Here is a 17,086-nt window from a genome sequence, read left to right as displayed (position 1 = left end):
GAAACCTCGAACAAGCACTCTAAAAAAAAAATTCTCAATCAATACCGCTTGGTTAACCATAAAAACTCGAAAATGTCAAGACTCTCATCCCTAAACCCAAAAAACAACAAAACCCTCAGCAGACTTAGACACTTAAATACTTATTATCTTACAAGGACATTTACAAAGAAAATATGTCACTCGACAAAAAAAGCATCGTGCATACATATAGCGCTAAAAAAGGTAACGGCATACATAATAACGCTAAAAAAAAATTGACACAACAAAGGGGCTAAACATATGATATATCTTTTCTTATATTCTACTATATTCTTCATACAAAAATAAAAATAACGAAACAAAGTACAGTGAATATAAGTACTGCACACATTTTGTCCTTGGTCGCAGAACAGGGAGTTGAGAGTTTAAAATTTACTCACAAATGGATGCATCCAATTCTGTATCATCATATATTCTCAAGTTTAAATACCTCCGAGATAAATGCTGGCGTGATTCCAACTCGGCATTTTATACCTTACATTTATAAAGATATACATTCATATATATATATATATATATATATATATATATATATATATATATATATATATATATATATATATATATACAATGTCGCTAAGTCTGCAATTTTAGTTCAGTTATTTAACTTTTTTTTTTTTTTTTTTTTTTTTTTAAATGTATATATATGTCTATCCTGTATTTTCATAACCAAACGAGCTGTGTAGATACAGAGAAGAGGTATAAGAGGCAAAGTGTACATATCAATACCGCGATACTGGTAGAGCTGTAGGTTACACAATCCATGATGCGGATCAACGATTTCACGATGGCTTTCAACCTAAGTGTACACATACAAGCATATATAGACGTGAGTTTTCCTCCGGGTTAAAGAACGACTGCTGCTCTCTTATTCCCAGTAGGTACTCTGTTGACTCGGGTTAAACATTCAATTGCTGTAAGATTGATGCGATACACCAGCGTGGTTAACAGATATCTAATAATGCTCTGCTGATGTTATAATTATTTAGCTCCCATTAACCATGCAGGATCCCTAGTGGAGTGATCCTGGCCAAAAAACCCCCGGGTTACGGTTACCCGTGAATTAATTATCTAGATTTATGATTTGGTGAGGAACTTTGTCGCAGTATTGCACCCAACTATGGTTAAAATGTTATGATGTAAAAGATTGGTTTTGGTTTTGATATTGTGGGTAACTGAGTTAAGTTGATAATCGAATGTCTTACGAGTTGGATCATCAAAGTTTGTGTCTCAGACAATACTGTACAAAGGCTTTTGATATTTAACGAAGTCTTGGGGCTTTGATGTTCGTCAAGTTGCTGTTTTGTGATTGCTAAGGTGTCTTGTGGTGAAAAATAGGGAATGTTATGATGGTTAATAAATAAAATTCACCTTTTGCTGGCTAATAAGGCTTTTGTGTGGATTTTTAAAGTTGAAATTAAGTGATGGAAGAGTTTATAAAGGGTTGTTTGAAGAAATTAAGCGTTAAAACTTCAGTAAACATCAAAAGATGTCATAAAAATTGATTAGGTTTCATTACAACTTGATAAAAAATCATTTTAAGAATTTATAAGTCATTATTTTAAGATTTTGTAAGACATTCTTTGACATCATGAAGCATTGTGACTTTTGAAGTCATTAGAAGATTCTAAATAAATCAATAAGGCTTCATTTTGACTTCAAAAAATATCACGATTGGATATCACGAAGCGCTGTAACTTCTGTATTCATAAAAAAATGTCAAAAATTTCCAACGATTCAATATCATTTCATAAAACATTGTTTATAAAACTTGATAAGACATTATTACAAGATTTTATAAAACATTTAATATCATAAAGCATTACAATTTCAAAAGCAATTTGAAGATTTCATACAAATTGACAAGGCTTCTTTATTAAATAAAAAAATATCATTATTACTTCCTAAAATGACATTATAAGATATTACAAACATGACGAAGCTTTATAACTTCAGTAAATATCATAAAATGTCATACAAATTGATAATGCTTCATTACGGCTTGATAAAAAATCATTGTAAAACATTATTGTACCTTCCCCTTAGTCAATAGAAGAAGTCATAAAAATTCATGAAGCTTCATTATGACTTCATAGAACATTGTAAGGCATAATCAAGTATTCTAACTTCAATAGATACTCTCTAATCCCATATAAATCGATAAAGGTCCATTAGGACTTTATAGAACATCACTGCTAAGCTTCATAAGTCATTATAGGACTTCTTAAGTCATTATTTGACATCATGAAGCGTTTAAACTTCTCTGTCACCATCAGATATCATAAAACTTGATAAGGTTCTATCATGGCTTTATACAACATCATTATGAAGCTCCTTAAGTCATTATGTGGCATCATGATGTACAGCTAACTTCCGTAGACATCATAAAGTGTCATAAACATTGACAACGCTCCATTAGGACTTGATAAAACACTGTCATAAAACATCGTTATGACATTACTTGACATCAAAAAGCATTGCAACTTCTGTTGTCATAAAAATTGATAAGGCTCCATTACAACTTCATATATGTCACAAGACATTAAGCATCATGAAGCATGAAAAATTCATAAATCTTCGTTATTACTTCATAAGTCACTATTAGACATAAAAACATTTTTGCCACATTCCAGGATACCGTAACACTTTCTTTCCGTCACAAAAGCAAACTTACAAGATCAAAGATTATAAAACTTCATCAAGTATCAAAAACCTTCGACAAACATTGCAAAGCATTGTTCGCCGTTATAAATCATGATGTTAGGTTAGGTGTCTTACAAACTCTTTGAAGTGCCAAGATAAAGAAAATTTTTTACGGAATTTTATAATCGCAAATACTCATTAAACTTACGAAGTCTAAAGTCTAATAAAGTCTCACTATTTTTTTTTTTTTTTTTTTATGTCCAATAAAGCCATTTCGTACAAAAGTTCTATCAATTTTACAATTATAGTGAAATCTTACGACGTCAAACAATGACTTACGACGCCGAGCAAGTTCTATGATGTCATCATGTTTTATGATCTGTGCCAAGTGTTATAGTGTCTTATGAAGACTTACGATGTTTTATGACGTCCAATGAAGCCGTAAGGTCTTTTTACGGTTAAAAATGTTTCACTGAATCTTGTGATTTTCACGCTGATAATTTTTAAAGAAAAATTTATTTCCTTAAAATTGAAAAGAAGTAAAACATGCAATTAATTAACATCTAGCACCCGGGGACGTATAAATTGAAATAGAAAAAAAAAAAAAAGAGTACAGTCTGAATTAACCCATATCCCTTTTAACTGATCCGCAAAAACCGGAACCATTTGCAGCTGATAAAAAACGATCCTTTTGTACCCTGGTAATTAATTTATAATATAATAGGACACGTTTGATGTCAAACGTACGTCAGAATCGAGATAACGAATTGATAAATGTAACCGGTGTTTACTTGCCCTAATCGTTTTGATTTTTACAAAAAATATTTTCATTTTTATTGATCATTTTTTGCTGCAACTGATTTTTTTAAACCATTTATACTTACAATTGAAATTATGGAGGGAATATTGAACATACTAAAAAAATTATAAGAGACCATTTTTGTAGGAAATTTTATTTTCTACAAGAAAGGTCTTTTTCAAATTTCCCGTATCTCTTGTCTTTTAGCCAGAATTCTAACTCGAAGTTTAATTTTCAGAGTATTTGATTAAATTTTGATTTTTCCCAAAATTATGTCTATTTTTATTAATCATTACATTTAAAGAAATGATTATCATATTGCGGGAAATTTATCTTGAGAAAATAGAGGAATAATTTAAAAGAAAAAAATTGATACAATATCAAAAGACATTTCGATAGTGAGGCTTTTGGGATTAGTTTGTTCTTATCTTAGGAAGTTGGCAAACTACGAAAGTTATATTGCTGCGTTAAGTTTTGGAATAGATAAAACTTTTCTGGCAATTGCCATTTGTTTCCTTTCGGATATTTTATATTTTAGTCGAATTGTGATCATCTATGGTACCAAATTTTGATTGGATAAAAAAAAGAACAAGATTGGTGAAAGTTTATGATTTTTTTGGAAGATTCAAATTTTGGCATTTTATAGTGGATTAATTTTTTGAGAAATGAAAACTTATTGATTGAAGTGAAACAAATTTAATTTTTTTATTGTTGGTTCATTTTTAGTTTAATGACAAATTTGTTTATTAAATAAACTAAAAAAATTTGAAAAACAATACAAAACTTTACTTGAATTTATTCTAAAAGTTATTTGACACTTATTTGCTGATGCGATAGAAATTTAAAAAAATTAAAAGATTAGTAAATAATTAAATTAATAAATTTTAGAAAATAATTAAATCTCCTATATTATAGCAAAAATTTGATCTGCAAAATTTTTTAATTTTTTTTTTTTTTTTTTTTGAATTACTGAGTAAAATATAATTTATTTTGTTTAAAAATAGTACTCGTGGTTGTTTAAATTAGTAAAATTCTTAAATGTTAAATTTTTATCTTAATCCTCTCTGTATAATTTTCTCGATTCTCCCCGTGAATTTATTGACTTAATTAAACCAAAATATCTCGAAGCAAGAGTCTGATTTTCTCAAACTAAATATTTTTCATTCGGTGCGAGTATGTTCCCAAAGCTTAATATTAAACAGCGACTTAAAACTTTCTCGATAGCGACCTTGGTACTTATAACGAAATTGGCGCCCAAAAGTATAACTGACCAAGCCTAAGGAGCTTTAATCACAAAATAACTAATAATGATTGCCAATAGTTATTTTTAGGTCCTCGTCCCAATTCCTAACAAGGATGTCCCAATTATTGTACCAACAAAAAATTCCGCAAATTCTTTATTAATTTAAACTTAATATCTCTAAACAAAGAGTTAAATTTTGTTGAAAATATTTTTCAATAACAATACATGTTGGTACTGACCTAGAGAAGAATTCGAAGCATGTCATCGCACCCACACAGTGTTTTCGAAACTAACCAACTCTTAACTAAAAATTTATTCAAACCATCAAGTACCAATTTTCATCATTCGTATTTGACATATATTAACATCACCTTGAACTTGGGACGAAAAAACAGCACGCGTATCTTTTGACACTTGTTTTACCCGCCGAAAAAGTAGCCCAAAATTACGAGCAACATACGACAGAATTAAAAAAATTTTTTTTATTGAATGATTGTTTTGATTTAATTTTTGATCACCGGCGTTTAATCAGTCATTGACTTTTCGCGGTTGCATATATGTTTATATGCATATATATGACTGTTTATTTATATATATATATATATATATATATATATATATATATATATATATATATATGGTGTGTGTGTGTGTGTGTGTGTGTGTGTGTGTGTGTGTGTGTGTGTGTGTGTGTGTGTGTGTGTGTGTGTGTGTGTGTGTGTGTGGCGAACAAAAACGCGCGGAAACGGCACGCATTTGACGGTGTATCGTCAAGAACTGAAGGTGAGACTTGGTAATCTGTTGGCGACGCTTGCGCAGGGCCAGCGAATGTGCCGTGGATTTTACTCGTTTCACAACCGACGGCGGAGGGATGACGACAGGACAGACCAGGCTGGAGGAGAGGTTGTTGAGCGTGAGCCTGAGTACGTCGTCGTGACGTATACGACCAACTGCCAGCTCTCTCCTACTTTCGGTTTTTTGATGGTGTCGATGTAGATGTGTGTATGCATTTAGATAACTTCCCCTCAGCCGTTGAACCAGCCGGCGACGTCATCTCCGACGTCACCGGGTAGATTTGTAGAACCTGTGGAATATCAGTGGTTCAAAATTTTTTAGTTTTTAAAAATTTGGACACTTGTTTTGAAAATCTTACTTTTAATTTGATTTATGCGAAAACGGTGAGAGTAACCAAAAAATTGATAAGGACTTTTCTTGTCAATAATTAAATTTTCTATAAGAATGGACTCTTATGATTTTTTTGAATCTTTAATATTTAGCTCAGAATTTTGAATCCAAACTTGAAACTATTTTTTGGAACATTTTTCTGTTTCTATTTTGGAATTTAGTAAAAAAATTTACTTGAACCAAGTAAAAAATTTTGAATAATTTTATCTTCTTGATTTGAGTAAGAAAATTTTTAAACTAAAAAATTTTTTTTGGTTCAAGTGAATTTTACTTGATACAAGAATTTTTTGTCTTGATCCAAGACAATAAAATTCTTCAAAATTATTTTCTTGGTTTAAGAATTTTTACTTTCATTCAAATTAATTTTTTTTTTTTCTGTGTACAAAAACGATACAAGTTATGAAAAAATTGACAAGAAACTTTTCGTAGATAATCAAATTTTCTTAAAAAAAAAGATATTTTACAATTTTTTCAAAATTCCAATATTTAACCCAAAATTTTAAACTCAATTTCTGCAAAAATTTTCGACATTAAATTATAAATTGTTGATTTTACAGTTAACTTTTATCGTGTGTGAGTTATCAAAAAATTGATTAAAATATTTTTTTTTCAGAGAATTTTTCCATATCTCTAATATTCATCCAAGAATTTCTTTTCCAAACCGAGTCAAGAAACTAATTTTTGACACCCTTGAAATTAAACGCAGTTTATGATTCAAATTATAATGATTATTATAATGATTGCTATCTAGGATAACGATGTTATCGAGTACATTAGGTAATTATAGTGCGGGTATTGACGATGCGGTGTGGTGAGGGCGTAAAGTCTTGATTGGAGATATATCAGACGATATACCAGAATTTGTGTAGGGTATTCTCAAATGTTAATGATGCTTGGAACGCGATGGTTAGGATAGAACCTACGGCACATATATACATATATATGTTGCTATTTACCGAGGGTATGCATACTCCCAAGTTAGTTACATCATTCCCATGCCTTACCGGGCTTTGTTGCCCGAGAGAAGACAAGAATTGTAATTCCTTCAAATAGAACAAAGGAATTTACAATAGCTTTGAAAATTAGTTTCGGATCGCGTAAAACCCTAAACCCTTGAAAGCATGCACATCTGCAAAGATTCATGCTTTCGATTCTACACAGAAAAAAATACGTTGTAAAATTTACAAAATTCTATCTATAAGTCGACTTATATAATATTTACAGAACTTATTATCTTATTTTTACGTGGTAAATTCTGTTATTATAAATCTCTAAATTTAATAAATTCAGTCTGTAATTATAATATAACTTTTTCTGTTATTATTATTAAAAATTTATTGTAATTAATTAAAAAGCATTACTTGAGTTAGCATCATTGCAAACTAATTTATATCAGAGTTTTTCATTTTTTCAAAAATTTTAATTTTTCTCATTTTTTACAGTCTACTTCAAGATAAATTATTTTTTTATAATCAGTAAAAAAAAATTTCTTCACATGATAAAAATTTTAAATTTACTATTAACAGATTATTATTTAGATTTTTAATCAATAATCAAAGATAATTTTAATTCAAGAAGTTACTCTGCAACAGTCACATAATATTCTTATAGCCGTGAATAAAAAAAAGTATTGAAAAGTATCGGATTGACTAGAAAACCAATACTTTTTTCTTTGTCTCAATACTTTTTTTTTTTTTTTTAATCAGGAAGATTTCATAGAATTTATCTGTAAATTTTACAAAAAAAAAAAAAAATACGTAGTTTTCACGTAAACTCACGCGTAATAATTAAATATTTTTTCTGTAAATTTTAAAGAATATATACTGTGGAAATTTTGAAGATTATTTTATGTAAATTTTACACAGTTGTTTTTTCCGTCTATAAAATTTAATTTCATCGATAACTTCAAATTTCACTCGGATTTAATTTAATTATCGTAAAAATTAGTCGAATGCACGATATGAATTGAAGTGAAATTAGTGAATAGAATTCCGGAACACCAGTGTAGGGATCAAAAAATAATGTAAAGCCCTTATGAATATGACCAGAGGCAATGGTACATTTCGATATTCCCAGAATGCAAATTCATCCTCGTAATCAACGAGACAATATCTGTCGAAGGCTATCAATTGACTGCGTAAATCGAGTCTCTTTCTCTGTATCTATCAAATAATGTAATTTGAATCAACTTGATGGAACCAGATAACCCCCAGCACACAGCTAGATCACAACCACTATGCCAATCCAAGTCACTGGTAATGAGGTACTAAATCCCTTTTATTTACGTCCGCATTCTTGACCGTTGAAAATTTTCAATTCTTGTTTTAAACTTTTCAAATTGATATTTATTTAAGATTTTTTGTTTTTAACTTTGAGTTTTATTTATGAGTTAATGGTGAGAGCTATCAAAAAACTGATCAGAAACTTTTTTGATGGAAATTAAATTTCCTATAGAAAACTTTTCGTTTGATTTTTTCGTATTTTTGAAATTTAACTTAAAATTTTGATTTCAAGTTTTTACAATTGATATCTATCAAAAATTTTTGGAAAATTGATAATAACTTTTTATTGTAGAATGTAAAATTCTTTACAAAAATTTTTTATCATTTTTCGAATCTTGCAAAATTTAATTTCAAATTTTTCTAATTCCGTGATTGAATTTAACACGCTTAAAATCAAATTTTGCGCAAATGATGAGATACAATAATATTGACACTAAAAAAAAAAAAAAAAAAAAAAAGTTTCACTTGAGCTAAGAAAATATTTTTCTTTCTAATTATTTTCTTGAGTAAAACAAGAAATTTGACTTATTCCAACAAAATTAATTTTCTGGCTTTAAGAAATATGTATTGTGATCTAAGAAAATCTTCTTGTTTTAAAAAAATGCAGCCTCTTGCTTCAAAAAATTTAGTTCTTGATAAAAGTAAATTTTGTTGTCATGAGAAAATTTTTCACTTGCTCCAAAAAATTTAATTTTTGATAGAATTAAATTTTTATTAATATTTATATTGATTAACATGTCAAATAATATAAAATGGATATCAAATATTCCAGAGAAAAATTTTTTCAAGGTAAGAAAATTTTTTTGTCAGCTGAAGTAGGTGGCGATGCTTCCCTAAATTATCTAAAAAATACTGAAAAATTAATGAAGAAAATAAAATTTGCTAAAAAAAAGTTTTTAAAAATTTTTTTTTTGCATTTCAATATTTCCATCATAATTTTGATTGTAAGCATGTCTGGTTTATAAAATCAATTGTAGTAAAGAGTTGCGATTTAGCAGCCCGTTCTGAGAATTAATAACAGATAATAATTAAAAATAATAGTCTGCAATTGGAGAAAGGCAGCGAAAAAAATTTATCAAAAGGTAGTTCTAGTGCACAGGTATACAAGTGACTCAATGATAAACTAGATAAAGCTAAAAGAAGCGGAAGGTAAAAAAAATAAAAGAAGACTCTGGGCTGAAATTACTCAAGCGACATGAAAAATAATAATAATTGCACTTGTTATTATTATTCTAAAGGCATCAGGATAGCAGTAAAACTAAGTACTCGGTTAATGTTGAAACAGAACCTAGATCCTAAACCGTAGTGCACTACATAAGGGTGTGAGGGTGTGTAAGGGAGTTTGAACTAGAAGCTATTATTCCTGCTCGCGTGTAACGGTTCTGGGCTGCGGGCAAGTGCTTGTCAAAAGAGATAAACAGCCTCGTATATTTTTCACATGCCCAACTCTTTACTGGTGTGCTATGTACACGGCTTAGTTGTGAAAAAAAAAGAAGAGAAGCACGAATATAAACATCACGGATAGGATTTACCAGGTATGCCGTGGTATAGAAGGGTTTATTGGCCGAACAGAGCTCGGAGATAGAAAAGCTGTTAAGTCACCAACAAAGAGGCTAACGATCGACCCAGCCCACTGTTTAATGCTCGTAACTTACAAGCTTTCCTACTGCAACAGTCCTAGATCCTAAATCCTAGATTCTAGGTACTAGTTACTAGATCCAGGGCTTCAGAGGTTATTTCTTTTTTCTTTATGCTCTTAACACATTAATTAATGAGTATATTTGCGGTTCTTTGAAGGGGATTTAATTCTTTACGAGAAAGGTCCTCATCAATTTAAAGTATCTCTTGTCATTTAGACAAAATTTTCCGGATTCTAAATTCCATTTCGAAAGTGTTCGACTGGCTGTCAATGTGAGATTCAACTTAAAAATTATCAACTAATTATTGACACCCATTATTTAAATATTATAAAGCATACAATTAATTTCGATTACTCAATTTTATAAATTTTTCATATATTGTTAATTAAAAAAAAAAAAAAAAAAAAAAAAAATCATATAATTAGATGAAGAAATTAATTTAAACTCAGCATTTAAAAGAAATGCTTTTCAAATGCTTGCACATAAAGAAAAACTTCTTGACTGGAGAACGAATTCTTGGCTCAAGAAAAATATCATAAATACTTGATACAATAAATTTTTATATTTGATCAAATATAAAAATTTATTGTATCAAATATTTTTGATAATTTGAATTAAGAAAAAATTACTTCAACCAAGAATAGAATTTCATAAATAATTTTTACTTCGGCCAACACAATTTCGGTCTTTTTTCAGGCACCCGAAAATTTTCTTGAGCCAAGAATTTTTTTTTCCAGTCAAGAAATTTTTCTTTCTCTATAAATTGAGAGAAATTTAAATTCAAAATTCTAGGCTAAATATTAAAAATTCAGGAAAATCATAAGACTTTTTTATTATAAAATAAAATTTCCTGTAAAAAAGATCCTCATCAACGTTTCCGTATCTCTCATCATTTAGCCAGAAATTAAACTCGAAGTATAATTCTTAGATTAATTGATCAGATTACAGAATTAAATTCTAAATCTTTTTCCATCAAAATCTGAATTCTAAAATCAAAAATGAATTTTTAAAATCGCTAAGAACAGCTACAAAAATTTGAAATTATAATTATTATTACAAATCGATTGATGAAGTAGACGATTTGCTAAAAAATCAATTAACTTTGACTGCAATGACCTTTAGAGACACGAAATTTTTCCGCGACTTCACGTAGGTAAATTAACAGTTAGCTTCCGCTCGACCTAATTAATTTGTGGTCGGATGGCATCCCAGTGCGTTTAGCCGCAAGTCCCACGAGATCAGGTACTGCTGGGTTATATTGCTTCCGTAAATACCTTAAGATGATTAATTCGCTTACTCTGCAGTTCTTAGACGCGGTTACTCCCCTAATCCTGAATTATTGAAGGAATAAAAAAAAATCAGTTGACCCAGGTCCAAAAAATCTCGGCAATTTTTCTATAAACAGCAATCTCAAAAGTAATGGTACAGTTTTAATATTGGATTATTTAAACTCTCTGCTCGTGAAAATGCATTGTGGAGGGTATTATCTAATTAGATCAAGTCACGCAACGAACCATGTTTTCCTCGGCATAAAATTGGCTGGTTTGCCTACCAGAGATTTGTTGACGTGGAATGATAATAAAATTACTTATCCTCCTCGTTGCTTTATTTTAAAGATTTCTCACGGCTCAGATATCTGATCCGAATTATAGGGTTGTACGCATTCAGAAGACCGAAAAAAGTGATGTTTAATCCTTTTTTTTTTTTTTTTTTAAGTTATCAAAAATTACACAGATAGAAAAATTTCTTGACTGGAGAACAAAATTCTTGGCTCGAGAAAATTTTCAGGTGTCTAAAGGAAGACCGAAGTTGTGTTGGCCGAAGTAAAAAATTTTTCTTGAAATTCTATTCTTGGTGTAATTTTTTTTAATTTTTATCAAATTATCATAAAAATTAAATACAATAAATTTTTATATTTGATCAAGATTTTTGGATACTTTAGAGAAGCAGCGCCACTTACTTATGAGAAAAAAATTTTCTCAACTTGAGAAAATTTTTTTCTTGAATATTTGATATCCATTTTTTATTATTTTAGCGTATAATTTTACATATTGAATGAAAAAAAAATCAATATTATTTGATCTTCCCTATTTTACATGTTAATCAATATAAATATTAATAAAAATTTAATTCTATCAAGAATTAAATTTTTTGGAGCAAGAGAAAAATTTTCTCAAGACAAAAAAATTTTTTTTTGACTTAAATAAATTTTCTTTTATCTAGATACGTATCTCTTAAAGCAAGAAAATTAATTTCTTTGGAAAAAGTGAAATTTCGTGTCAAAAAAAAAAAATTTTTTTTTCGCTCAAGAAAATAATTAGGAAAAAAAAATATTTTGTTGGCTCAAGTTAACTTATTTTTCTGTGAAATAAATGGACTGTAATAAATTATTTAGTAACTATTACTAAATCTTATTAAATATTAAATAGAACTAAATTTTTCTATTGGTGCAGAAGAAATCTGGAGACAGAATGCTCTCAATAATTATTAAAATGAGTTTTTAATGAGTTAAAATTCGAAAAATCTTTTATTTCTGTTACAAAATACCTCGAGTAACAATTAATAAATTTAACTATTAATTATAGAATTAAAAATATATTTAAAATTTGCTAGAACATATTATTATTATTATTATTATTATTATTATTATTAATTTCTTTTAAATACATGTTGTAAAAAAAATTTGAAAATTTTTTGTTAGCCTATTGATCAATCACATTGCAGTCAAAATAAATTTAAATAATATTGATGTTCACTCTGACTCTTATATCATGAATCGAGGGTAGTCTATAATTTATGAATGACAATCAGTAATCCCTATCTTATCATAAATATATAAATAAATAACAAGCTGATGAAAGATAAATAAGACACATCCATTAGTATACAGTAGTAAAAAAGTAATAAAAATAAATGACGTATTTGTGAAATCTTTTGTGTAAAAGCAAAAAAATGTTGATCTTTCCTTCCACTAGCGGATTATAAAAACGAATTAGAGCGGAAATGCATCTTACGTCGTTGAGTTTGAGTGTGCTTGACATCTTATGTTAAAGAACCTCTCCATTTTATCTAAAGATACCAACAAAATTTAACCCTTTACAAACTTTATTCTATTTATATTTAAAGGCACTTGTCAAATTATCTCTGCTATTTATTATTTATAACGTTATAACTCATAATTTTACAATAACTAACTGGAAAATTATGGAGTTTTAAATTGGGGTGAAGAGGGGAAATTTAAGATTGTAAATGTTAATGTCTCAAGCGGGGAAATAGTAATTTATTTTCATTTGAGGAACTCTAGTTGGGTTTTCCGGTAGGATCGCTACGGGATGATTCTGTTATAAGTTATAAGTTACAACTTGAATTTATAAAGTTAAATGTGTATTTAAGTTAGAATCAGAGAGTTGATACTTCCTTTAAATCTAAGCCATGAAAATATTATATATGCACTTGAAAGTAAAAAAATAAAGTAAATATTTTCAAACTTAAGATATAAGTTGTTCAAATTCTGACTATATGATAAGAGATAACGAAAAATTGATAACAACTGCACGGAAAAAATACATTGTAAAATTTATAGAAAAGTTTGTAAGATTTACAAAATTCTATCTATAAGTCGACTTATGTAATATTTACAGAACTTAATAGATTATTTTTACGTGGTAAATTCTGTTAATTTAATAAATTCAGTCTGTAATTATAATATAACTTTTTCTGTTATTATTACTAAAAATTTATTGTAATTAATTAAAAAGCATTACTTGAGTCAGCGTCATTGGAAACTAATTTATATCACGGTTTTTAATTTTTTTCAAAAATTTTAATTTTTCTCATTTTTTACAGTCTACTTCAAGACAAATTATTTTTTTATAATCAGTAAAAAAAAATTTCTTCTTTGTCTCAATACTTTTTTTTTTTTTAATCAGGAAGATTTCATAGAATTTATTTGTAAATTTTACATAGTCGTTTTTTCCGTGTGTTTTCCTAGGGAATAAAATTTTCTACAAAAAAGATACCTTATAATTTGACCGAAAATTTTGATAATTTTTTTCACTAAACTAGAATGCTCGCCTAATTTTTGATTTGGTACACAGAAAAAAAAAGTTCACTTGAGCCAATAAAATATTTTTCTTCTTAATTATTTTCTTAAGCGAAAAAAAAAAATTTTTTTTTGACCCAAGAAATTTCTCTTATTCCAACAAAATTAATTCTCTTGCTTTAAGAAATACGTATCTTGATCCAAGAAAATTTATTTAAGTCAAGAAAATGTTCTTGTTTTAAGAAAATTCAGCTTTTTGCTCCAAAAAATTAAATATTTCGATAGAAATAAATTTTCATTAATATTTTTAGTGATTAACATGTCAAATGGGAAGATGAAATAATATTGAATCATTTTTTTTTTTTTAATAAATAATATAAAATTGATATCAAATATTCAAGGGGAAAATTTTCTCCTTCCGTACTCTTATCATTTGATCAAAATTTGAATTAAAAATTTTATTTCAAAAGATTTGGATTAAATAATTTGTTTTAAAAATCAAAAATCAAAATTTTAATACCTTTTTTTAAGGAAATTTAATTCTCTACAAAAAAGGTTCTTATAAATTTTTCCGTATCTCTTATTGTTAAGCCACAATTTTAATTTTGAGCGTTTCTTTCCACAATGTGTTTAGAAAAATAAAAAATAAAAATTTTAAGTGAAATCTTCTAAAAATAAACAAATGCTTAGGGAGATTTTGTGTTGAATATTTATCAATTCAAGTGCTAACAAGTGTTAAGTAAAGAGGTGACGTTGAATTAATAGATATCGCAATCCGTAAAATAATGACATCAGATTGTAGATCACGTATCACCTTACTAGATGCCCTCATTAATTAAATGCTAAACGTGCTCTCAGCATGACTAACGAATTTTCCCGACGAGTTCCTTCGCTAAGCCTTGCTTTTACGCTTGTTGCTGACTAGATTTCTGTGTACATATAATAGTACTTACATGCAATACCTGTAGTACATACATCTGGTGAGTCCATGTGGACTCAAGTTTCAGTTGGTACATTTTACAGCAAAACTATTTAGCTATTCTCTGACTATTATATTATACACTTCTCTGTTGATGTCTGAATCTGAATACACAAAACTTTATAATTTATCTACTCTGTTCAAGCTTGCTACTTTTTATCTCATTACTTTAATAATTAATATACTTACTACGTTCATAAATTATGTCCGACTAAACTTTTATAATTATTTTCATTTTGTCATTTTACATTAGTTTACATTTACGATGTGGTGCTTTTTGTTACGCAAGCTCTAAATCACAATCATAATAGTGTGTTATTATTAATTATGAATATTTAGATAAAATCACTTATAATTAATCGTATGAAGAGTAGTATAAAATACAAGAATATTAAAAAAAAATTTTTTTTCCATGTTTTATTATAATTTTTATGACACTGAAGTTAGCAGACGTCTAAAAAATTTTTAATTTTTGTTATTAATTAAATTACAAATAAAAAGATATTTTTTAAAAATTGCACTTATAATTTTTCAAGTTTTTTACAAGTGAGAATTTTTTTTTTTTTTTTTTTTAATTATTTAATTGAAATTTTTCCAAAAAAAAATGTTTTTCTAAAAATGTCGGCTAACTTCATTATCATTAATTTTTATTATTATTATTAAGGTAAAAGCCCCAATTATTGACACTATAAAAGACTAAGTTATGATTAAATTTTTTTTAACCAATCAAATATTAATATCGTTGAATTTTGTTTGTCGTAATGTCTCAAGTAATGTTTTTACTAATCAATTTCTTTTTTTAAAATAATAATCAGTGATATTTACTAATTAATTTTAAATAATTAAATAGACTATCCGGATACACCAATTATATACAATTAATTTCGATTACTCAATTTTATAAATTTTTCATATATTGTTAATTTAAAAAAAAAAAAAAAAAAAAGATCACATAATTAGATGAAGAAATTAATTTAAATTCGGCATTTAAAAAAAATACTTTTTTAACGAAAATTGTTAAGAAAATAGACGCTTGTAAGCTGGTTTGATGAACTGGTGCTAACTTTATTTTTTTTTTTAATAATTAATATTTAATATTTTGAACTGACAGTAATTTTTTCAATTTTTTTATTAATTAGAATTTAATAAAAATTTATGTGAGAGTTTTTCTTATTACAGATAATTAAATATATTTAAAAATAATTTAGTGTCAATAATTGGGGCTTTTACCTTACACAGAAAGAAAAATTTTTGACTGCAATGATAGAATATTTATGTTGACTTAACAACAAAGAGATATTTTCTTGATCTAAGAATTTATTTTGGAAGACAAATGATTATTTTGCTTTAAGAATTTCTTGTCTTGATTTAGATTTTCTTGGCTTAAGAGCTATATTATATCTTCAATCGATACATTTAGTTTTTCAACCAAAATAACATTATCGTTTAAAAAACTTAAAATAATTCATCAAAGTATATTTCAAAAATTAAATAGTCTTTAATTGTTATATCGAAAAAAAATTATTTCTTGGAAATAAGTAAATTAATGACTCAAAAAAAAGCCATTCTTAACACAAGTCGGTAACAACTTGAATCAATGTTATCGCCTATCTTGAACCAAGAGACAAAAATTCTTGAAAGAAATATATCTATATCTAGTTTCAAGAGTTAAAATTTTGAAGAAAAAAAATTTCTTGAATCAAGATTGTTTTTCTATCAGTGTACCTGTTGAATTAGATGCAGCAAACTTAAATTGAATTTCATTACATTGATAAATATTAGAATATTCAAATCTACTGCATGAAATTATTGAAATTGTTGTACAGGTAACATCTGACAGGCGATTGGTGAACTTGAAATATTTCAATCTTGGAGAATATTTTCTTTTAATATCCATGAGTTCTAATCCTAACAAGCGATGAAAGTTTCAAGGCAAACTGTAGCAAAGATTAATTTAAATAATATTGAAATCAACCGGCTGCCTCGGTTTAACTTCCGGTATTTTATCGATCTAATATTTTACACGAACAAGATATAAAAAGCGATATATATAGATATATATATATATATATATATATATATATATATATATATATATATATATATATATATAGACAGGAGTGTACGAATTGGATGACTTACGTAAACTCGATAGTACGGTCCCTTGGCCACAAAATGCCCCCAAGACATTGGTTCCATATTGGATTTAGCGAACAACCTCACGTAATTCTGAA

The 17,086-nt window shown here is 27.6% G+C and overlaps 1 protein-coding gene and 1 long non-coding RNA gene across 3 annotated transcripts in view; one reads left to right on the top strand and one right to left on the bottom strand.

The window, feature by feature from the left end:
• LOC141536912 (5-hydroxytryptamine receptor-like) overlaps window positions 1–5,262 on the bottom strand; it is a 77,326-nt gene extending 72,064 nt beyond the window's left edge. For both annotated transcript variants that reach the window (XM_074257707.1, XM_074257708.1), the window contains exon 1: window positions 4,964–5,262. The gene's annotated coding sequence lies outside the window, so the exon portion shown is untranslated. The remainder of the gene's footprint in view (window positions 1–4,963) is intronic.
• LOC141536916 (uncharacterized) overlaps window positions 1–17,086 on the top strand; it is a 121,652-nt gene that overhangs the window by 39,905 nt on the left and 64,661 nt on the right. The gene's annotated exons all lie outside the window — the stretch shown is intronic.

This window comes from Cotesia typhae, unplaced genomic scaffold (assembly GCF_013202065.1).
Source record: "Cotesia typhae breed Kobodo isofemale line unplaced genomic scaffold, CoteBio_Ctyphae scaffold_45, whole genome shotgun sequence".
Taxonomy (NCBI): Eukaryota; Metazoa; Arthropoda; class Insecta; order Hymenoptera; family Braconidae; genus Cotesia; species Cotesia typhae.
This window is presented reverse-complemented; position numbering and strand designations above follow the sequence as displayed.